Source organism: Homarus americanus, unplaced genomic scaffold (genome assembly GCF_018991925.1).
Source record: "Homarus americanus isolate GMGI-L3 unplaced genomic scaffold, GMGI_Hamer_2.0 scaffold4896, whole genome shotgun sequence".
In the NCBI taxonomy this organism is placed as follows: Eukaryota; Metazoa; Arthropoda; class Malacostraca; order Decapoda; family Nephropidae; genus Homarus; species Homarus americanus.
The window spans coordinates 9,935,897-9,961,111 of NW_024749657.1; positions in this window are offsets into that span (position 1 = coordinate 9,935,897).

Genomic DNA, 25,215 nt, shown 5'->3' on the forward strand with positions numbered 1-25,215 from the left:
AGCAAGCAAGAACTCCGCTTACTTTCCTGTTGAGGCGCTGTAATGTCTTGACGCTTCACGTAACACAGTGTGCAATAACCCAGGAAGCGTGGGACCTACAGTATACACAAGTCCACCCCATAACCGTGTTGCCTTCAACCCTCATAATCAAGCTCGGGTAATATATCACGTTTTCTGCTATATGTTATATGTTAGTAGTCTAACTCTGGTAGCTTGTGTGTAAACTCTCGTGCAGACAGAAGGCCAAGGTAGGCGTGTAACGGTGGTAGTAATAACCGTAGAATTAATGGTGCCTTAGTGGGGAGATAATTAATTATAATGAGTCAGCGGGCCTTTGGCTCACTAAATTATATTTATCTTTATTCATCAAGGATACAGCTTAATCATATTATTGGTGCTGTTTAGAGGGTTATAATGGTCACTGAGCTTACCTGTCATATTTAGTCTTATATATCTGTCCTCTGACGCGCCATAGTTGGAAACCGTCGGCTCCTTTATATTGTTAACGCGATAGCTCGGCCAGCAGAAAGCAGCTGACAAGCGCCTGTAGTTCTCCACCAGGTAACATACTATCGACTATAAATCTGAGAAGCTGACCAGTCTTCAAAGTTCAGTTGTAATTTAAAATTGCTGAGTAAACTCATATTAGCATAAGTCCGACAATCTCCAGCAGTCACAGCGTCTGACTGGCCAGAAAATAAGATAATTTCAGCAGTATCTCGGATGAGTTTTGCCTTTTCTCAATATTCACGTCTTTGTATTCAACCGAGAAAACTTTAGGTCCACTGTTTGTTGGGTCAACCATTCAGTACTCCATTATTGTGGTAACGACCGGAAACAGCTCATCTACATCACCGACACTGACTGTATGTTTGAGTGGACCAGTGACCAGGATCCACCTTCTTCCTGTTATTACTACCCAGGGTAAACAATAAAGCAACATTGACGTTAATTCCTTCACTCCGGGAACGTCACTTATAATATTTAATTTGGTTAACGCCAGATGATTTTACTGAGTCCAGAAGCGGCCCCGTACACAAGGGCTGAAACAATGATCTTGGACGTGCCGAGTCCTCCTGAGACCACTATACAGTACAGTACGTCGAGTCTTATTTTTGTAAGTATTTCTTTAAAACCTTTAAGCACCACAAGTATAAATAACGTCTTTTACCTTAACCATAACATGACCTACACAAAATTATATATATATATATTAAAAAAATAATATATTAACGTAAGCATTATACAGGTATTATAAAACTGCTTTATTCCCTGTAACATAACGAATGATAAAGACGATGGGTAATGTCGGTAATTTAATTTTTTGCGAATTATACTTAGTTGTTACTTGTTACTGTCTTGTTACTTGATAGGTAGCGTCATGTTACTGAACTTGTCCTAAATGACACTAATAGTAGGACAAACGCTCCGTGATAGACGTCCTTAACACTCGCGATCAGGCAGACGAATTTAAAGGAAACATTTCTCACATATAACAGACATCTGAACACATGGTTGGTAGTGGATGATAGACAGTGTTGATATAATCATTTCCAGGAAGGTTATAATTATATGTTATATTATCTTGTCCTCTCTAAAATTGAAACACGCCAAAATAATCTTGACGCACTGTAATTATTGGACAGATATCATAGTTTTTCATTATCATTCGATTATATAATTTTCGTCACTGTATTTGTCCTAAAACATGAACGACACGACCTCCCCCCCCCCAAAAAAAAAGTCAAACCAGACTGAGGGTTCAAATGGTTTAATTTTTTGAAGAAGTTTACGGCAGCCAATCATAGATCAATAGTAAATACACAAGTAGAGTTGGTTTACAATTTCTAGAGTCAGCTGGAGTACATCAAGGTGAGAGGTACAGTACTTCATATTTTAGGTCAATATGAAGAACAGAATTTCGTCTTTTGAAACAAAGTTCATTACTATGTCAAAAGTCGTATTAATTACACAGTGAAGAGTTTTCGTCCAGCCTGAAGAGTAAGTAGGAATTATACATCAGACTTCAATACGAGGAATGTTGTTTGCGTGTGTCGATGTGTCTAGTAAACTGAAAGACTGTAAATCATCACTAGAGAGAAAAACAACAATAATTAAGTAACTGAAGAACGTCAAGATGAGATAGTTCTACTCTGAATAATGTCTTACCAAGGTTTATTAGCATATGAAACTAAATATGACCGTACCTGTTATGTGTGTGTGTGTGTGTGTGTGTGTGTGTGTGTGTGTGTGTGTGTGTGTGTGTGTTATTCCTCAACGTAATATTGCAGCAGCTCGGAGAAAATTAGAAAGGCGAGAAAAGTTTTAATAGAATACGACAGAGTTTATGAAATTTGAGGTGAAGAGGTTATTGCATTATATTCATACTCACATAAACCAACACAATTCGGGTGTACACAGACGTTTCCAGGAATTACTGAAGGCATCTGGAGCAGCAGAAACAACTCGGTGACGTTCTGGGAAGCTGGGTGAAAGGATCCAGTTTACATACATAATGAGATTTCAACTGATTTACACAACTCAATTTTGGTCACTATATTAAACCTCTATAACGGATATAGATTCCTTGGGAGTATTTATAGAAGATTATGTTAATCCCGGTCAATAGGAACCTTTCAGGAAGAGGCAGGTTAAGAAAATTGAACTTCTAACCTCTTGAGAGACGTGGCGAGACCCACACTACAGTATAATGGAAGTGTATATTTAAAAGCTGGAGTCAAAGCTGATGTAAATGAGATACTGAAACTATCAAAATGGAGAGCGAACAAGAAGCAATGGTTTTGAATTGGAGAAATTTAAACTTAAGAATTAAATAAGTCAATATTGCTTCGGAAACAGAGTTGTGAGTGAGTGAACAAGTTACCAAACACCATCATCAACTGGAGCTCGGTAGACAGTTACACATATAGGTTGAGGAGTAATGATGGTTGGGGGTGTAAACAGGATCTGCCTCGCATGGGGCTACAGGTCTACTGTCGTCTCTTTCATTCTTATGTTCTAAGTCCAATAATTTATCCACATCTTGCTCCGGTTTCCCCACTCTTGTCTGCCTTATGAACTTCTCCGTTGACAAAGTACCTGATTTTTTTTTTTAATCCAAGCAAATAAACTTGAGCAGAGTGAAATAAATGTTAGAAAATTTAAAAAACATTCCAGACGATGAAGAGTCAACCGAATCACGTTTCTTAGTGTTGCTGTAAAGCGCAATACAAAATCAAACACTTATCGAATATTATTGGTTCATCTGACATTTACACTTCCAGTGGTGAAACATCATACTGTAAGTGCTCTGAAATCGTCCCACCTGAATTGTAAGAATTAATGAATTAGCTGACAGAATGGAAGATAAATTCACCTGGCAATACTGTCATACGTTATCAATTAAAGCTTCTGTCACTCTTGGTCCAGCGGGTCAGTAACATCATGACTCCGGCAGAAAGTAAACAGTCGAGTTAAGTATTGGTTAATAGTTTATGTCTCCACAGTGAGGGAGGATGGTGTCTTAGGCCAGTAGTAGTAGAAGAATGGTAAACCAAGATGACTTACTGATCCTACATCACCTGCGGGCTTATAGAATTCCTTTACAAAATAAAATCGCTTCAGTAAAAGGGTAATTCTAATACAAGTTTTCATTAACCTCAATGTCTCAAACTTTAATGTAATGCTAAAGTAATGTTGTTTGGCCAGAGGTAGTGTTGGTTTCTTCATATTTAAGGTTCATGCAATTTATATAAGTAAGACCTTATTGACCTCTAAACACAATAAGTTTGGTGGAGGTCTGTTAACTCTTCGTTTTATTAGCAGCCTTGAGGTGAACTGTGCTGTATACCTCACTGTACTTCTCTGCAACACCTGTATTTAACAAACATCTGTGATCTTCTAGTGGATCAACTTCCAATATATATTAAGATAGATAAATCATGAAATATTGCCTTAGTGTTGTAACATGATGATGATGATGATGATTAAACAAAATTGAAATATTGCATCTGGTTGAAGGAAGACACGACGCTTTAACATGGGATAATTTTTCTCTGTTCGCACTTTCACAAAAGAACATTGGTGTTAATCACATCTCCAGATAGAAAAAAATAACTAGCTTCTAGATTTTTCATTTGATCACAGAATGTATCAGATTTTCAGTAGAAGCTCCCCACAAGAAACTAAAAGACCAACAATTCAATGATGATCAGGACATGTAACCAATTCGACATACAGAATCAGTTCGGTCAGAAAGCACAGAATAAAAACCCAGAAAGCCAGTGTTGCCAGCCACTACCTGGGATATTTTGCCGATACCAACACGGCCGCTGATACTGTCTCCTCTCATCATCTCCTTCATATAACAGACAAAAGAAACAGGTAAACAGAATTGACAGACAAACAGTAACAGACAGATATAAAAGAACAGACACATACAGAGAGACAGATAAAATAAACACATAATACAGACTAATATACATCGAGTAGACAGGATTTAAAACAGACAGACAGACAGACAGACAGACAGACAGACAGATGGATGAATAAAGAACAGACTGAGAAACTGACAGACAGACAGACAGACAGATGAATAAAGAACAGACTGAGAAACTGACAGACAGACAGATGAATAAAGAACAGACTGAGAAACAGACAGACAGACAGATGCATAAAGACGTGCATAAGAACAGAATGGTAGAGAGAGAAAGAAACAGATAGACAGACAGACAGATAGACAGATATATACTATCCTCTCCTTCACTCACCTCGCTGGGTAGATGGGGGGACAGATAAGAGGGGGAAGAGGAGGAAGAGGAAGAGGAGGAGGAAGAGGAGGAAGAGGTTTATTGCGGCTTCCGGTACTAGTGGGTAAATATTTGATGAACTTGAGATCTTGACGTGTGGATGTGTGAGAGAGAGAGAGAGAGAGAGAGAGAGAGAGAGAGAGAGAGAGAGAGAGACGATGAGAGGAAGGAGTGAGAGAGGGGAGAAGGGAGGGAAGAAAGGAAATATTGAACGAATGGCAGAAAGAGACAGAGATAAAAGGAAGTAGGAATGAATGAGAAAAGATAAGAGTAAGGAAGGAAGGAGGGATAGGTAGGGGGTGGTAAGGAGAAACGGGAGGAGACGGAAAAGGAATGAAGGAAGGGAAATACAAGAAAGAGGGGAAGAGAGAGAAGAAATACGGTGAAGGGAAGACGGTAAGAGAGAACGTGGGAGGTAAGGAGAGAGAGAGAGAGAGAGAGAGAGAGAGAGAGAGAGAGAGAGAGAGAGAGAGAGGAGGAAAACACAGAAGCACAGGAACCAAAAGAGTTATAAACAGCAAGCAGAGAGACACACCTCAAGTTGCAGACGACGATCACAAAAAGAGGGAGTTCCTGCTCGGCGCTACACCTCCACTCTATATATAAACACACACACACACACACACATGCTAACCTCCTCATTGCCAGGATGTTGGAGAGACACTAGTCCGATCTTTTCATATTTCATAACATAGAGACTAAACTATACACATGACCCTATCAACGCCCAGAGACACATTTCCGGATTTCGTCTGAGCTCAGAAATATTGAGAAGCACTTATTATGATATCAGCAGATGCAAAATATGTTTCATGAGCTTGACTGCCCGTTAGATACAGGGTGGATACAAGACACTGTATACTAAGCCTTCGGTATAACGTGGACGGCACTGCACTCGACCGCCTTCACTTCCTTAATTGTAAAGTCAGTTTGTCTACTTTTAATTGAATAGACTGGAGGTGCTCATGGTTCGAACAAGTGACCCTTAGGACAAGAGGCGAGCGCTGTATCCACTCGGTTACATAGAAACATCCAGGTACACATAGTATAAAGAACCTAAAATACATTATATACTCTGGGAACACTTACTGTAGATACACAATACTCTAACCTTCAGGACAACACCTCCACACAGTTAAGGGGAACATAAAGTCATATATTTGAACCGTAAACCAACAACTTAATGAAACATATTAGGTTTTTCTAAAGAATTAAGATGACATTCTGTAGCCTCGCATCTCTCCACGCTACAGAACCTTGAAACAGCCAGTAAGACATAAGCTCCACTGAGTTATTGTCAGTTTTAGGTGATAGGCGGCACTAGACGGCATCTGTAGTATAATGAAAAGAAATTAAGACGCGCATGCTGAGACGATCCGTAATGAATTAGACGTAAATGTTTGGACACACCCGTATTGAAAGTTATATAACACACTTGTAATAATATCAGTTAAAGCAGGTGTTGTATGCATCTAGTAATGGAATTAGCATGCAGGTCTTGGATGCATCTGTAATTAAGACAATGAGAGGGGCATGGTAGGAACAGCTGGTGATGGAAACGGTATGAAGCGCTTGTTAGGACGCATATTGTCATGAAAACCGCTGAGAGACGCTCTGGGACACAGTCATGTAATAAATGACAACGGTGGAAGATGTACGCCTAGATAACTGTAGTGATGGTGTCAGCGTTATGAAGCGTGAGCTAGGACACATGTGGGAAAGACGTCTATGCGTGCACTAGGACACACAGGAGGTGAGGTAAGGAAAATGGTGGGAGGCGCGCGCTAGGACGCATCTGGCGCCACTCATCAGTGTTCTTGCTGCCCGGGAAATTACCCTAAACGCAGCCGCTACACCGAGGAGGATAATTTCTCACAGGGCTTCGTGTTTTTCCCTAGAGATTTCCCTCTATGCGTCCCTGTTTTTTCCCAACAGATATTATCTCAACACACTCCTTATATTTACTAAAATATTATTACTGATTAATAAAGATTTCTTAAACTCAATTAAAGTAGACTAGAGTAGATGGTAATTTATTTGTTCATATTTCCTACTATTTTTGTGCTTTTATTTATAATTAATCTTTGTTATTTTTCTTTGTGTGTCCTATGGTTAATGTAATTATGTTTTCATTTTGGTTCTACGGTTTTATTACATTTTGGGAGAGAGAGAGAGAGAGAGAGAGAGAGACAGAGAGAGAGAGAGAGAGAGAGAGAGAGAGAGAGAGAGAGAGACGCACCAGCAACCATAACTCTTCCTCACACACTCAGTTTCATCCACTTCTCCCCTTTTTTCTCTTCAAATTTCTCTTCTATATTCCTCTCATTTTTCTCTCCCTCTGATTTCCCTCGGATTAATAACTGTTCGGTCACTGTATCTGTCCACACGCTAAACCACCATCTATCACCAATAACCATAACAGGTCTGGATATAAGCTTTCACCAGCCTATAACTCTTTATCTTAATCCACTACTACTTCCTTAACTAGTAAAATACCTTAAGTCCATATACATCATTAGAGCATAAACATATAGGGAGTTAATGAACGTATAACTCACTCTAAAAAGTTTCTTCACGGATGGGGGTCGATAAACTTCAGAATGAACACTGTGACTCCTGTTGTCTCGGTAGGGTTGTCAATTTCCTTCGGTCGTTGTGTCATATTGTCTCACACAAACTCGTTATGATACTTTTTTTTTAGAGCATTACAGTACCAGCAAAATATACTATATAACTTTACAGCCTGTTTGTATTCATCTCTCTCTCTCTCTCTCTCTCTCTCCCTAGTGACTGTTATATAAGATAATTTTCTATATAATTTCATCTATAATTTCATTTAGGTGCTAATTCATTTCCCTTCTTTCACTCAATATTATTTCTCTGTTCATATTTACGTAACTCACTCTTAACAAAACAAATCATCACTAGTCAATGTTATAATAATTTTAGTATAGTTCCTTCATATTTACTCTGTATATTATTTTTTTTTCAATTTATTTCATATTTTTTTTTACCTTTCATCCTTACGTAACTTCCTCTCGGTACACTAGCCTGTATTTTTTCTTATTAATTTATTATATTATTTTATTCCAAGATATATTTTAGATCATCGGTCATTTATATATTTTTCTTCATTATATCTAACTTTATTCATTATTCTTACATAACTCTGATTAAAATTAATTCCCAATAATCATTTCCATCTAATTATCACATCTCTTAACTAATTCTTCGCCCTATGAACACCATTGATCAGGAGAGAGCCATTTGCCAATCACCATAAATGTGTCACTTTTACACCCTACCATTTTCTCTTTTCAAAATCAATTCTCTCTCCTCACTCGTTTGTATAATAGTGATAAGAACATTAACTTAATACGAGGCCGACTGAGTACTTCCTGATGACGTCTTCCACAACCTTGATCTAAAGACCAGGTGTTTTTTTTTGGATATGAGAGAGAGTGAGAGAGAGAGAGAGAGAGAGAGAGAGAGAGAGAGAGAGAGAGAGAGAGAGTCCGTTTTTAATGTCATCAAAAATGGGATTAAAATGAATTTCTCCCCCAAAATCTTCGTAGAATGTCGGAAAGAATTTTTTTCCTCTTCAGAATTACATTAACATTTAAAATGAATCAAGAGAGAGAGAGAGAGAGAGAGAGAGAGATAGAGAGAGAGTAAAAGAATGGAAAATTTATAAAGTTAAAGATAGAGAGAAAGATAAATAAATCCGAGGGAGGAGAAAAATGAAAGAGAGAGAGAGAGAGACAGAGAGAGAGAGAGAGAAAGAGAGAGAGAGAGAGAGAGAGAGAGAGAGAGAGAGAGAGAGAGAGAGAGAGAGAGAGAGAGAGAGTAAAGTGAATTAAAACGTGAAAGAATATAAGAAAATAAGATTAACAGATAAAAGACGAATAGAATCAAAGAGATAGAGTGATAGACAGATAGAGAATGCTTTGTAGAGAGAGAGAGAGAGAGAGAGAGAGAGAGAGAGAGAGAGAGAGAAACTCTCCTCTCAAAATCTTCGTTGGTTGTCAAACAGATTTCTTTCTCGGAGGATTACATTAACATTTATATGGAAACAAAACAGACTTTGTTTACCGTGGCAGAATGTCCTGACAGGCTTACAGCATGTTGATCAGCTGACTCTCCTTCCCTTCCTCTCTCAACCAATAATGTTTTGATTGTGGTACGGTCGCTCTCTCTCCTTCATCTGTATCTCCTTTACGTTGCTTGGATTACAAGATAAAAACTCCCTTATTTTTGTGTAAATTATTGTAGTTCTATCAGTAATTTAATGGTTAATTTCAACCTATTATCAAATACTTACTAAAAACACTAACTTATCCATATCATATCTACAACAAGTAAATTGTGTTGAGATAACAGTTTCTGTAATGAAACCAATACATTTTCCTATGGCCCGTCCTACCTAAAATAATCCTGCCTTATACCTTCTACAGATAATCTTACCTATAATGAAAAAAACATTATATGGACTATAGACACTATTAACTATAATTGAAGTTCTATATTGCCCATAGACTCTCACGCCCCCACGACCCTGTTAATGGTATCCTCCCAGTACCTAGACCAAGGACTTGTTATCACCGACAACCACCTAAATTGTCTACCGGTCTATGTTCCTGATCTTTGCAATCTAAACCCAAACAAGGCTTTAGGACCTGGTGATAAACCGCCTCTCTTTCTGAAGAAGAAAAGTATAACTACATATTTGTACTTTTTCCTATTGTCTCTAATATTTCTAACCCTTTCTTACATTTCTTGTGTTTTTTCATCGTCTTAGTTTTTAGTCAATGTTCAGCTTATTGTCCTAAAAGGTGAATCCATTCTCTGTTCAGTTATCGACCATTAGCTTTTTTAGCCCAATTATCGTCAAAGAAGAACACCACCTCCTCACCGCCTCCGTCACACTCAATGGGATTTGCAGACGTTCTATAAAAAATTTGTTCACTCTCCTAACTCGTAACCTTGATTGTGATCTTGACAACTTCTGTGAATCTTATCTTGTTGTCCCGTTGAAATCCATCCTATCACACCCTCCTGTTTCAGTACAAGTCACAACATGCGTCATTCCTTATCGAGTCACTCACACTATGAAAAGTTTTCATTGAGTCGAATTATATAATCATTATCCTTCATTGTTCTGAATTTGTCATTTGTGGAACTCTCTGACTTCTCCTGTCTTTTTCATCCACATTCAACGTACGACGCTTTATACGTAGGTCATACACTCACCTCTTAATATATCGTTAAATCATTCATTTTCGTGCACCTACTTTGAGTACGAGTCACACGTCAATTAAACTGACTTCCTGAAGACATACTGACATCTGTACCTCCCTCGTCATTCACATTGTAGAAAAAATTTTCATACTTCCAACAGAATGTTTTGTCAATATGCCAAAAATTATATTCTCTACAGACAACCACTGTCATGGGTTGCGTTAGGCTTACCCACGCAACCAACTCCAAAGTTTGTTTTACTAGTGATAAGGCACCCGGCGAGGCATAACTGGGACATATATTTTCCATTAGTGGTATGTTAGCCAGCCTTTAGGGGGTGGGGGGCAGTGAGACAGTGTTGTACTGTTCATCGCTTCACACCCAAAAACCTCATTTTAAGCAGTATCCCCGTGGTCATGGGTTAGTCAAGACGCCACCTCCTCCCTCCTGAAGGGAATGGGACACCACACAAGGGTCCTCCACCGCCACTCTGTCCTGTGGACCGTCGTCGACACGAGACAAAGCGTGTTAACCTAGGTTGTTATCCCCGTGGAAATATCACGTGTGGAAGCCTGGTTGCAACAAGAGCAATCCAGGCTGGCCTATCAAACCTACAGTAAATGGTTAATCAATTCACGCTTACAGAGTTCTCCTGCCCGACACCCGTCTACTGTGACCGTGATCGACACGAGACTAAGTGTGTTAACCTAGGTTTGTTATCCCCGTGGAAATATCACGTGTGGAAGCCTGGTTGCGACAAAAGCAATCCAGGCTGGTCTATTGCACCTAAATGGTTAATTCAAGTCACGCTTACCATTTCTCCTTGCCGCGACAACCGTCTACAGTGACTGTCAGTGACGCGAGACTATGTGTGGTAAACCAAGAGTACCTTTTTGTTGTTATTGCCCGTAGAAAGAAGTTCTTGTGCGGAAGCCTGGTTGCAGCAAAAGCAATCCAGGCTGACAGTAAATGTATCACTTGAAGAATTAAGGCTCTGTTAAGTCATACCCATAGTAGAGTAATCACATATGACCCCAAGTTGAAAATTCTCTTTAGAAGATTAATTTTATTAGTGTGAACGTGAATGATTCACATATCCATGCAAATTGTAAATCATTGTATGGAAGCTTGACAAATAAATGTAAGTGCAATTATCTGCCCGTATCTGTGATCCTATCTTATTATTACTAAAGGTAATGACTGATTGGTTATGACAAAGTATAACCAATAACTTAGATGGATGTTAGAAATTAATGGAATTCATTAAATCATCATTTATCAAGTATAAATCATGGAATGTCGAGTGGTGGAGTGAACTTCTACGTAGATACGCCATAATCTCCTGTAAGTAACCAGTGTGAAGGTATCGAACTCTACGGTAAGAAATAAGAAACACAACATATTATAATCTTTATATAATATAATCGTACTCATACTACCACCGATCTACCAAAAACCATGACACTCACACTAATACTCAACCATTTATTCTTTAGCTGCCTTTCGTCTGACCACAATCCCTTCCTTCCATTCCTTCTGTCTCCCTGTATGCCGACCATTCTTCCCTCTTTCTATATCTTTCCTCGGTCCTCATAGCTCTTTCTTTCTCTCTTTAATTCCTTTCTTTCGTTTTCTTATTTCCTTATCTTCCTACTTATTTTCCCCTCCATCTCTTCCTCCCCCATTTCTCCTCTTCCAACCCCCGTTGCCTCTTCCCTTTCCATCTATCCTCCCCCTACTTCTCCGACCATTGGCTGGAACACCAACGCTGCTCCGAAAATCCTCAGGCTCGTAAACCATCTTAAACTGGTCATAAATCTGTGTAATTAGGAGCTTCTCCTCCAGAATACGAGTCTGATTATCCCACTTGAAGGCCCGTAAGCGTGAAATTAGGCCGTAGAAGGCGCCTACGGCTCCTAATTACAAAGTATTCCGGCCACGCGTTCTGTACCACCTGTGAAAAAAGAAAAAAAGCAGCCCACGGGAAAAGATCGGGAAAATGTTTCGCTGATTGGTCATTTTCCTCGTCCGGGTGACAGCAAATGGGTAATTAGAACTGTGCCTCGCCCGGGATTCCTATTGTGTGTAGCTCGTAGGGGTGGCTAAACTACACCTTCAACCACCGCTCTCACCCGTTGTAATCATTGGAGAGGTAAACCCTTAGTCTTACCCACAGTGAGAGTCGGCGCCTCAGTAGCCGCCATGAATGCTGAATCTGCCTCAGACACTAAACGCCCTAGTGAGGTAAACTAGTTGGTGTAGGTTAAGACTAAAAATAACACTAATGAAAACCATCTGTAAATCTAATATTAATATATATATATATTTATTTATATAATATCCTTGTAGTATTAAGACTAAGTGTATTAACCACTTTAATGGTTGTATGGTAAGTGGTAGAGAGGCTACAGAGCTAAACGTAAACAAGACGCCAAGAAAATGCCTGGAGACTGAGGGGAGAGGGTGGGAATACCGCTCACTACCTCTACTACACTTTATCGTTTACGTGTGTTTGGACAGCATAGTCACCTTAGATGTAGTTGGCTTTTGGGGGGTTGTATTAATAGTGTTTTAACATTGTGATGTGTCTTATACACTACCGTTCCTAGCTGTACTGTTCTCAGGTCTGATGTGTCTTATATATTGCCGTTCCTAGCTGTACTGTTCTCAGGTCTGATGAGTCTTATACACTACCGTTCCTAGCTGTACTGTTCTCAGGTCTGATGTGTCTTATACACTACCGTTCCTAGCTGTACTGTTCTCAGGTCTGATGTGTCTTATATACTGCCGTTCCTAGCTGTACTGTTCTCAGGTCTGATGAGTCTTATACACTACCGTTCCTAGCTGTACTGTTCTCAGGTCTGATGTGTCTTATACACTACCGTTCCTAGCTGTACTGTTCTCAGGTCTGATGTGTCTTATACACTACCGTTCCTAGCTGTACTGTTCTCAGGTCTGATGTGTCTTATACACTACCGTTCCTAGCTGTACTGTTCTCAGGTCTGATGTGTCTTATATACTGCCGTTCCTAGCTGTACTGTTCTCAGGTCTGATGTGTCTTATACACTACCGTTCCTAGCTGTACTGTTCTCAGGTCTGATGTGTCTTATATACTGCCGTTCCTAGCTGTACTGTTCTCAGGTCTGATGAGTCTTATACACTACCGTTCCTAGCTGTACTGTTCTCAGGTCTGATGTGTCTTATATACTGCCGTTCCTAGCTGTACTGTTCTCAGGTCTGATGTGTCTTATATACTGCCGTTCCTAGCTGTACTGTTCTCAGGTCTGATGTGTCTTATACACTACCGTTCCTAGCTGTACTGTTCTCAGGTCTGATGTGTCTTATACACTGCCGTTCCTAGCTGTACTGTTCTCAGGTCTGATGTGTCTTATACACTGCCGTTCCTAGCTGTACTGTTCTCAGGTCTGATGTGTCTTATACACTACCGTTCCTAGCTGTACTGTTCTCAGGTCTGATGTGTCTTATACACTACCGTTCCTAGCTGTACTGTTCTCAGGTCTGATGTGTCTTATACACTGCCGTTCCTAGCTGTACTGTTCTCAGGTCTGATGTGTCTTATATACTGCCGTTCCTAGCCGGGTGGTCGCCTCAGGTTCGATGTCTATATACTGCCGTTCTGGGGCTGTACCAAGTCCTCAGGTCTGATGAGTCTTATGCAATCATCGTTCCTAGTTGTACTGTTCTCAGGTCTGATGTGTCTTATATACTGCCGTTCCTAGCTGTACTGTCTCAGGTCTGATGTGTCTTATAATAATCGCCGTTCCTAGCTGTACTGTTTCAGGTCTGATGTGTGTCTTATATACTACCGTTCCTAGCTGTACTGTTCTCAGGTCTGATGTGTCTTATATACCGCCGTTCCTAGCTGTAATTGTTCTCAGGTCTGATGTGTCTTTATATAATGCCGTTCCTAGCTGTACCGTTCTCACAGGTCTGATGTGTCTTATGCACCACCGTTCCTAGCTGTAACAATTGTTCTCAGGTCTGATGTGTCTTACATACTGCCGTTCCTAGCTGTACTCTGTTCTTTCAGGTCTGATGAGTCTTATGCACTACCGTTCCTAGCTGTACTGTTCTCAGGTTCGATGTCTTATACACTGCCGTTCCTAGCTGTACTGTTCTCAGGTCTGATGTGTCTTATATACTGCCGTCTTTAGCTGTACTGTTCTCAGGTCTGATGTGTCTTATATACTGCCGTTCCTAGTTGTACTTGTTCTCAGGTTCGATGTGTCTTATACACTACCGTTCCAGCTGTACTGTTCTCAGGTTCGATGTGTCTTATACACTACCGTTCCTAGTTGTAATTGTTCTCAGGTCTGATGTGTCTTATACACTACCGTTCCTAGCTGTACTGTTCTTCAGGTCTGATGTGTCTTATATACCGCCGTTCCTAGCTGTACTGTTCTCTCAGGTCTCGATGTGTCTTATACACTACCGTTCCTAGCTGTACCTGTTCAGGTCTGATGTGTCTTATACACCAATGCCCTAGTTGTACTGTTCTCTTAGTCTGATGTGTCTTATATATCGCCGTTCCTAGCTGTACTGTTCTCAGGTCTGATGTGTCTTATATACTGTCGTTCCTAGCTGTACTGTTCTCAGGTCTGATGTCTTATACACTACCGTTCCTAGCTGGGTACTGTTCTTGTAGTCTGATGTGTCTTATATACCGCCGTTCCTAGCTGCACTGTTCTCAGGTCTGATGTGTCTTTATATACCGCCGTTCCTAGCTGTACTGTTCTCAGGTCTGATGTGCCCTATATACCGCCGCTCCTAGCTGTACTGTTCTCAGGTCTGATGTGTCTTATACATCAATGTTCCTAGCTGTACTGTTCTGGCCTGATGTGTCTTATACACTGCCGTTCCTAGCTGCAATTGTTCTCAGGTCTGATGTGTCTTATACACTGCCGTTCCTAGCTGTAATTGCTCCCTCAGGTCTGATGTGTCTTATATACCGCCGTCTTGGCTAAAATTGTTCTTGTAGGTCTGATGTGTCTTATGCACTACCGTTCCTAGCTGTACTGTTCTGTGTCTGATGTGTGTCTTATATGGTTTTGTCGTTCTAGCTGTACTGTTCTCAGGTCTGATGAGTCTTGCGCACTACCGTTCCTAGCTGTACTGTTCTCAGGTCTGATGTGTCTTATACACCGTTCCTAGCTGTACCGTTCTCAGGTCTGATGTGTCTTATATACCGCCGTTCCTAGCTGTACTGTTGTTCTCAGGTCTGATGTAGTCTTATATACTGCCGTTCCTAGCTGTACTGTTCTCAGGTCTGATGTGTCTTATACATCACCGTTCCTAGCTGTAATTGTCTTCAGGTCTTATGTGTCTTACAGTACCACTGTTCCTAGCTGTACTGTTCTCAGGTCTGATGTGTCTTATACACCACTGTTCCTAGTTGTACTGTTCTCAGGTCTGATGTGTCTTATATACTGCCGTTCCTAGGAAGTACTGTTCTCAGGTTCGATGTGTCTTATACACTACCGTTCCTAGCTGTACTGTTCTCAGGTCTGATGTGTCTTTTATACACTACCGTTCCTAGCTGTACTGTTCTCAGGTCTGATGTGTCTTATATACTGCCGTTCCTAGCTGTACTGTTCTCAGGTCTGATAAAGTCTTATATACTGCCGTTCCGGAGCTGTACTGTTCTCAGGTCTGATGTGTCTTATACACTACCGTTCCTAGCTGTACTGTTCTCAGGTCTGATGTGTCTTATATACTGCCGTTCCTAGCTGCAATTGTTCTCAGGTCTGATGCGCTCGACATAATTGCCGTTCCCAGTTGCATCATGTTCCTCAGGTTTGATGTCTTATACACCGTTCCTAGCTGTACCGTTCTCAGGTCTGATGTGTCTTATACACCACCGTTCCTAGCTGTACTGTTCAGGTCTGATATGTCTTATACATTGCCGTTCCTAGCTGTACTGTTCCCCAGGTCTGCTGATGTGTCTTTTATATACCGCCGTTCTCCTAGCTGTACTGTTCTTAGTCTGATGTGTTCAGTTCACTGTGTCTTATATACTGTCGTTCTAAATGTACTGTTCTCAGGTCTGATGTGTCTTATACACCAATGTTCCTAGTCAAAAATTGTTCCTCAGGTCTGATATGTCTTATACACTGCCCCAGGCTGTACTGTTCTCAGGTCTGATGTGTCTTATATACCGCCGTTCTAGCTGTAATTGCCCAGGTCTGATGTGTGTCTTTATACACTGCCGTTCCTAGCTGCAATTGTTCTCAGGTCTGATGTGTCTTATATACCGCCGTTCCTAGCTGTACTTGTTCTCAGGTCTGATGTGTCTTATATAATGCCGTTCCTAGCTGTACTTGTTCAGGTCTGATGTGGTCTTTATATACTCGCTTCGTTCCTTAGCTTTCGTACTCGTTCTTTGTACGCCTGATGTGTCTTATATACCGCCGTTCCTAGTTGCACTGTTCTCAGGTCTGATGTGTCTTATATACTGCTGTTCCTAGTCAGTACTGGCCTCAGGTCTGATGTCTTATACACCACTGTCTTAGCTGTACTGTTCCTCAGGTCTGATGTGTCTTATATACTGCCGTTCCTAGTTGTACTGTTCTCAGGTTTGATGTGTCTTATACACCACTGTTCCTAGCTGCATTGTTCTCAGGTCTGGCGAGTCTTATACACCACCGTTCCTAGCTGTACTGTTCTCAGGTCTGATGTGTCTTATACACTCACCGTTCCAGGCTGTACTGTTCTCAGGTCTGATGTGTCTTATATATCACTGTTCCTAGCTGTACTGTTCTCAGGTCTGATGTGTCTTATACACTACCGTTCCTAGCTGTACTGTTCCTCATAGGTCTGATGTGTCTTATATACCGTTCCTAGGTGTACTGTTCTCAGGTCTGATGTGTCTTATATACTACCGTTCCTAGCTGTACTGTTCTCAGGTCTGATGTGTCTTAAGGGCCAATTACCGTTCCTAGCTGTACTGTTTTCAGGTCTGATGTGTCTTATATACTGCCGTTCCTAGCTGTAATTGTTTCAGGTCTGATGTGTCTTATACACGTTCGTTCTAGCTGTATCACTGTTCTTCAGGTCTGATGTGTCTTTTATACACTGCCGTTCCTAGCTGTACTGTCCTCAGGTCTGATGTGTCTTATACACTACCGTTCCTAGCTGTACTGTTCTCAGGTCTGATGTCTTATATACTGCCGTTCCCTAGTTGTACCGTTCTCAGGTCTGATGTAGTCTTATATACTGCCGTTCCTAGCTGCACTTCTCAGTAGTCTGATGTGTCTTATATATCAAGCGTTCCTAGCTGTACTGTTCAGGTTCGATGTGTCTTATACACTGCCGTCTTTAGCCCCTTACTGTTCTCAGGTCTGATGTGTCTTTTATACACTGCCGTTCCTAGCTTCGTACTGTTCTCAGGTCTGATGTGCCTTATACACGCCGTTCCTAGCTGTACTGTTCCTCAGGTCTGATGTCTTATACACTACCGTTCCTAGCTGTACTGTTCTCAGGTCTGATGTGTCTTATATACTGCCGTTCCTAGCTGTACTGTTCCCAGGTCTGATGTGTCTTATATACTGCCGTTCCTAGCTGTACTGTTCTCAGGTCTGATGTGTCTTATACACTGCCGTTCCTAGCTGTACTGTTCTCAGGTCTGATGTGTCTTATACACCACCGTTCCTAGCTGCAATTTTCTCAGGTCTGATGTGTCTTATACACTGCCGTTCCTAGCTGTACTGTTCTCAGGTCTGATGTGTCTTAGTATACTGCCGTTCCTAGCTGTACTTGTTCAGGTCTGATGAGTCTTTATACACTCGTTCCTAGCTGTACTGTTCTCAGGTCTGATGTGTCTTTATATAATAATGTTCCTAGCTGTACTGTTCTCAGGTCTGAGAGTCTTATACACTACCGTTCCTAGCTGTACTGTTCTCAGGTCTGATGTGTCTTATATACTACCGTTCCTAGCTGTACTTGTTCTCAGGTCTGATGTGTCTTATAATAATTACCGTTCCCTAGCTGTAATTGTTCTCAGGTCTGATGTGTCTTATATACTACCGTTCCTAGCTGTACTGTTCTCAGGTCTGATGTCTTATATACTGCCGTTCCTAACTGTACTGTTCTCAGGTCTGGATGTGTCTTATACACCGTCGTTCCTAGCTGCATTTGTTCTCAGGTTCGATGTCTTATATACTACCGTTCCTAGCTGTACTTGTTCTCAGGTTCGATGTGGGTTCATACACTGCCGTTCCTAGCTGTACTGTTCTCAGGTCTGATGTGTCTTATATACTACCGTTCCTAGCTGTACTGTTCTCAGGTCTGATGTGTCTATACACTGCCAGTTCCTAGCTGTACTGTTCTCAGGTCTGATGTGTCTTATATACTACCGTTCCTCAGCTGCAATTGTTCTCAGGTTCGATGCTGTGTCTTATAATAATTACCGTTCCTAGCCACTTCGTTCCCAGGTCTGATGAGTCTTGATACACCACCGTTCCTAGCTGTACTGTTCTCAGACTGATGTGTCTATATACCACCGTTCCTAGCTGTGCTGTTCTCAGGTCTGATGTGTTCTATATACTGCCGTTCCTAGCTGTACTGTTCTCAGGTCTGATGTCTTATATACTCATCGTTCCGGCCAATTGTTCTCAGGTCTGATGTGTCTTAAATACCTTTCCTAGCCGTACTGTTCTCAGGTCTGATGTGTCTTATACAATTACCGTTCCTAGCTGTACTGTTCTCAGGTCTGATGTGTCTTATACACTACCGTTCCTAGCTGTACTGTTCTCAGGTCTGATGTGTCTTATATACTGCCGTTCCTAGTTGCACTGTTCTCAGGTCTGATGTGTCTTACAACGCCGTTCCTAGTTGCACTTTCTCAGGTCTGATGTGTCTTATATACACTACCGTTCCTAGCTGTACTGTTCTCAGGTCTGATGTGTCTTATACACTGCCGTTCCTAGCTGTACTGTTCTCAGGTCTGATGTGTCTTATATACCGTCGTTCCTAGCTGTACTGTTCCTCGGGTCTGATGTGTCTTATATACCGCCGTTCCTAGCTGTACTGTTCTCAGGTCTGATGTGTTTATATACTACCGTTCTAGCTGTACCAGTTTCAGGTTCATGCCTTATATACTGCCGTTCCTAGCTGTACTTGTTCTCAGGTCTGATGTCTTATACACTTCCGTTCCTAGCTGTACTGTTCTCAGGTCTGATGTGTCTATATACTGCCGTTCCTAGCTGTACTGTTCTCAGGTTCGATGAGTCTTATACACTCTGTTCCTAGCTGTACTGTTCTCAGGTTTGATGTGTCTTACAGGCTAATTCACCGTTCCTAGCTGTACTGTTCTCAGGTCTGATGTGTCTGTGTATACCGCCGTTCCTAGCTGTACTGGTGTTTTCAGGTCTGATGTGTCTTATACAATGTTCCTAGCTGCAATTGTTCTCAGGTCTGATGTGTCTTATATACTGCCGTTCCTAGCTGTACCAAGTTCTCAGGTCTGATGTGTCTTATACACTTCCCCCTGTTCCTAGCTGTACTGTTCTCAGGTCTGATGTGTCTTATATACTGCCGTCTTAGCTGTACTGTTCTCAGAATTCATGTGTCTTATACACTTCTGTTCCTAGCTGCACTGTTCTCAGGTCTGATGTGTCTTATACACTACCGTTCCTAGCTGTACTGTTCTCAGGTTCGATGTGTCTTATATACTGCCGTTCCTAGCGCTGTACTGTTCTCAGGTTCGATGTGTCTTATACACTTCCGTTCCTAGCTCTACTCTTCTCAGGTCTGATCAAACTCTTACAATTTACTATATTTGTTTTCGTATTAAAGGCAGATAAATCAGTGACCATGAACTGGACTCCTTGTCTATATTTCCCCCTCATGGCTGACATCACCATAAACATTTCTGCTCTGTTTCAAGAAAATCCGTCCATTCTTCACGTCCACGATGGTTATGAAGGCGAATACAAAGTGCTTAATAATTAATACTTTAGAAAAACAAAATATTTCATGTAAAATTCTCAAAATGTGATTATATAGCTGTAGGATTTAGGCGACAGATGTCCATTGTAGGAATTAATGCATTATAAATATTGATTTGTTTTGTGGGGAGAGGGAGGAGAGGAGGGAGAAGGGAGGGAGGGTTGGGGAGGGCTCCCAATATACTACATATGTGTGAAAGAAACACATTATTCATTCATTATTATTTGGGCTCAACATCATAAGAAAGGATCAAAACATTATAAGACTTCACATGATAAACACTTTAATATGGTAAGGTTTAATACTTATAAGTGTCTTTTTCTCTCAGTCTTTTATATAATTTTCTCTGTTTCTTCCCTTAGTAATTCTCCCAGTGTATATATTCTCTTTCTCTCTCTTGATGCAGTTGTTATTAGGGGTATGTTATGGGTTTGTGTATAATTTATATGATCCAATGATTTACTTATATAAAATGTAAATATTGATGATGATGATGATGAGATGGAGAGAAGAGAACCGTTTACTCTCAGGATGGAAGACGGTGTAGTAGGGGGAAGGTTAAGTGTTGGTTCCTCTGATGACTGTAGGTGGCCACCGGGTTGGGACATGTTCTAGCAAATCCTTTTAGTCCTGGTGAATTAGTTCAAATAAATAAACTTATATCATATTATAATTACAATATAACTATTATTATAATGAAACAACACGAAGGGTGTTAAAGTATAAACGTAATAATTTGTATCACAGTGACGTCGTTTTTGGCGGACTTTTGGGCAAAGAGAGAACTGTTCCTCCTCGTCCTCGGCGGCACACTGGTCACTTTTCCTCCACACATGTTTGACAAACACGGTCCACTGCCAGCAACACAAAGAGACGTTTTGCGTCACACTGGGATGTTTTTTTGCCGCGTCTGTCCAACGCAAAACAACAACAACGTCTAGAGGTTCGCCATGGATCCCGTTACTACAGTTGAGACCTTGAAGGGTTATGCTATAGTTCTTCAATTGGTGAAGCAAGTGAGGCGCCTGCAAGAGGTATAGAAAAGACAATGGGTGCGTCGTGAAGTTTGTTTATAAGTGGCGGCGGCTGGCTGGTCAAAGAAGACCCTAAATAATGATTTAATAATACTAAAGAGGTTTTAAAGTGACGAATAAATAGAACTATGTCACCGATTATGTTATATTTTAAATTATTATTGTTTCATGGTTCAGTTCAATCTTTACTTAAATATTTTGCACCCAATATGAAGCTCATTTGAGCACTAACCCGGCCAGCAAAGCTCACCGCCAAACCGTTGTCCATTACTCACAACAGCCGAAATCCTGCTGTGGGCCAGCGGCCAGCAAAACGGGCAACATGTGTGCCGCCGCCTTTAACCAGAGGTTGGAACCGCCCAGAGCCGCTTACCACCACTACGAGACGTACCGAGAAACACGGACAACAGTTTTTTTTATTACATTAAAATTAACGAGAATCAACGTAGCTACAAGATGTAGCAGTCTGTGGAGATAATAGATTTTCGTAGTAGTAAGGCAGGAGGTGAGCCTTCATTAAGGTGAGGAGGTGAGCCTTCATTAAGGTGAGGAGGGTGAGCCTTCATTAAGGTGAGAGTGAGCTCATTAAGGTGAGAGGGGTGAGCCTTCATTAGGTGAGGAGGGTGAGCCTTCATTAAGGTGAGGAGGGGTGAGCCTTCGTGGGTGAGGAGGGTGAGGACTTCATTGGTGAGAGAGGTGAGCCTTCATTAAGGTGAGGAGGGTGAGCCTTCATTAAGGTGAGGGAGGGTGAGCCCCTTCATTAAGAGGAGGAGGGGGTGAGCCATTAAGGTGTGAGGAGGTGGAGCCTTCATTAAGGTGAGGAGGTGAGCCTTCATTAAGGTGAGGAGGTGCACTTCATTAAAGTTGAGGAGGTGCTTCATTAGGTGAGGAGGTGAGCCTTCATTAAGGTGAGGAGGGGTGAGCCTTCATTAAGATGAGGAGGGTGAGCCTTCATTAAGGTGAGGAGGTGAGCCTTCATTAAGGTGAGGAGGTGAGCCTTCATTAAGGTGAGAGTGAGCCTTCATTAAGGTGAGGGGGTGAGCCTTCATTAAGGTGAGGAGGGTGAGCCTTCATTAAGGAGGAGAGGGGGTGAGCATTAAAAGGTGAGGAGGGTGAGCCTTCATTAAGGTGAGGAGGGTGAGCCTTCATTAAGGTGTGAGGAGGTGAGCCTTCATTAAGGTGGAGGTGAGCCTTCATAAGGTGAGGAGGGTGAGCCTTCATTGGGTGAGGAGGTGCTTCATTAAGGTGAGGAGGGTGACCCTTCATTAGAGTGAGGAGGTGAGCCTTCATTAAGGTGAGGAGGGTGAGCCTTCATTAAGGTGAGGAGGGTGAGCCTTCATTAAGGTGAGGGGGGTGCGCTTCATTAAGGTGAGAGGGGGTGAGCTTCATTAAGGTGAGGAGGGTGAGCCTTCATTAAGGTGAGGAGGGTGAGCCTTCATTAAGGTGAGGAGGGGGTGGAGCCTTCATTAAGGTGAGGAGGGGGGTGAGCCTTCATTAAGGTGAGGAGGTGAGCCTCATTAAGGTGAGGAGGGTGAGCCTTCATTAAGGTGAGGAGGTGAGCCTTCATTAAGGTGAGGGGGGGTGAGCCTTCATTAAGGTGTGAGGAGGGTGAGCCTCATTAAAGGTGAGGTGAGCCTTCATTAAGGTGAGGAGGTGAGCCTTCATTAAGGTGAGGAGGGTTGAGCCTTCATTAAGGTGAGGAGGGGGTGAGCCTTCATTAAGGTGAGGGAGGTGAGCCTTCATTAAGGTGAGGAGGGGGTGAGCCTTCATTAAGGTGAGGAGGGGGTGAGCCTTCATTAAGGCGGGAGGGGTGAGCCTTCATTACTATATCTAAGTTCAACATAAATATTGTCATGTAAATTCTCCAACAGTTATTTTGTAATATATTTCCGGTCCTGACACATGAAGTGGAGCGAAGCGGTGTGTTAACAGCGCGAGATACCCAGCACCAGTCACACCTATAGAGTAACAGCCAGACCAGCAGTGAGCTGTACTCGGTGAGTGAGTCACTTACTGAATTACAGCGATAACCTATATACTGTATATACCTATATATATAAAACAAAGAAGTATGTTTATGTGTTTGTCCTCAAGAAAATCTCGGAAACTAATTTACCGATCTGTAGTGATGATGGATGGTGTTATATGTAGTGATGATGGATGGTGTTATATGTAGTGATGATGGATGGTGTTATATGTAGTGATGATGGATGGTGTTATATGTAGTGATGATGGATGGTGTTATATGTAGTGATGATGGATGGTGTTATATGTAGTGATGATGGATGATGTTATATGTAGTGATGATGGATGTTATTATATGTAGTGATGATGGATGGTGTTATATGGTGATGGTGGATGGTGTTATATGTAGTGATGATGGATGTTATTATATGTAGTGATGATGGATGGTGTTATATGTAGTGATGATGGATGGTGTTATATGTAGTGATGATGGATGGTGTTATATGTAGTGATGATGGATGGTGTTATATGTAGTGATGATGGATGGTGTTATATGTAGTGATGATGATGAATGTTGTTATATGAAGTGATGATGGATGTTGTTATATGTAGTGATGATGGGTGGAGTTATATGTAGTGATGATGGGTTATGTTATATGTAGTGATGATGGATGGTGTTATATGTAGTGATGATGAATGTTATTATATGTAGTGATGCTGGATGTTGTTATATGTAGTGATGATGGATGGTGTTATATGTAGTGATGATGGATGTTGTTATGTAGTGATGATGGATAGTGTTATATGTAGTGATGATGGATGGTGTTATATAGTGATGATGGATGGTGTTATATGTAGTGATGATGGATGATGTTATATGTAGTGATGATGGGTAGTGTTATATGTGGTGATGATGGATGGTGTTATATGTAGTGATGATGGATGGTGTTATATGTAGTGATGATGGATGATGTTATATGTAGTGATGATGGGTGGTGTTATATGTAGTGATGATGGGTGGTGTTATATGTAGTGATGATGGGTGGTGTTATATGTGGTGATGATGGATGGTGTTATATGTAGTGATGATGGATGGTGTTATATGTAGTGATGATGGATGGTGTTATTTGTAGTGATGATGGATGGTGTTATATCTAATGATGATGGATGGTATTATATGTAGTGATGATAGATGATGTTATATGTAGTGATGGTGGGTGGTGATATATGTAGTGATGGTGGGTGGTTATATGTGGTGATGATGGATGGTGTTATATGTAGTGATGATGGATGGTGTTATATGTAGTGATGATGGATGGTGTTATATGTAGTGATGATGGATGGTGTTATATGTAGTGATAATGGGTGGTGTTATATGTAGTGATGATGGATGTTATTATATGTAGTGCTACTGGGTGGTGTTATATGTAGTGATGATAGATGTTATTATATGTAGTGATGTTGGATGATGTTATATGTAGTGATGATGAATGGTGTTATATGTAGTGATGCTGGGTGGTGTTATATGTAGTGATGATAGATGTTATTATGTGTAGTGATGATGGATGGTGTTATATGTAGTGATGGTGGGTGGTGTTATATGTAGTGATGCTGGGTGGTGTTATATGTAGTGATGATAGATGTTATTATATGTAGTGATGATGGATGGTGTTATATGTGGTGATGATGGGTGGTGTTATATGTAGTGATGATAGATGTTATTATATGTAGTGATGATGGATGGTGTTATATGTAGTGATGGTGGGTGGTGTTATATGTAGTGATGATAGATGTTATTATATGTAGTGATGATGGATGGTGTTATATGTAGTGATGCTGGGTGGTGTTATATGTAGTGATGATAGATGTTATTATATGTAGTGATGATGGATGGTGTTATATGTAGTGATGGTGGGTGGTGTTATATGTAGTGATGATAGATGTTATTATATGTAGTGATGTTGGATGATGTTATATGTAGTGATAATGGATGAGGTTATATGTAGTGATGCTGGGTGGTGTTATATGTAGTGATGATAGATGTTATTATATGTAGTGATGATGGATGATGTTATATGTGGTGATGATGGGTGGTGTTATATGTAGTGATGATGGATGGTGTTATATGTTGTGATGATGGATGGTGTTATATGTAGTGATGATAGATGTTATTATATGTAGTGATGATGGGTGGTGTTATATGT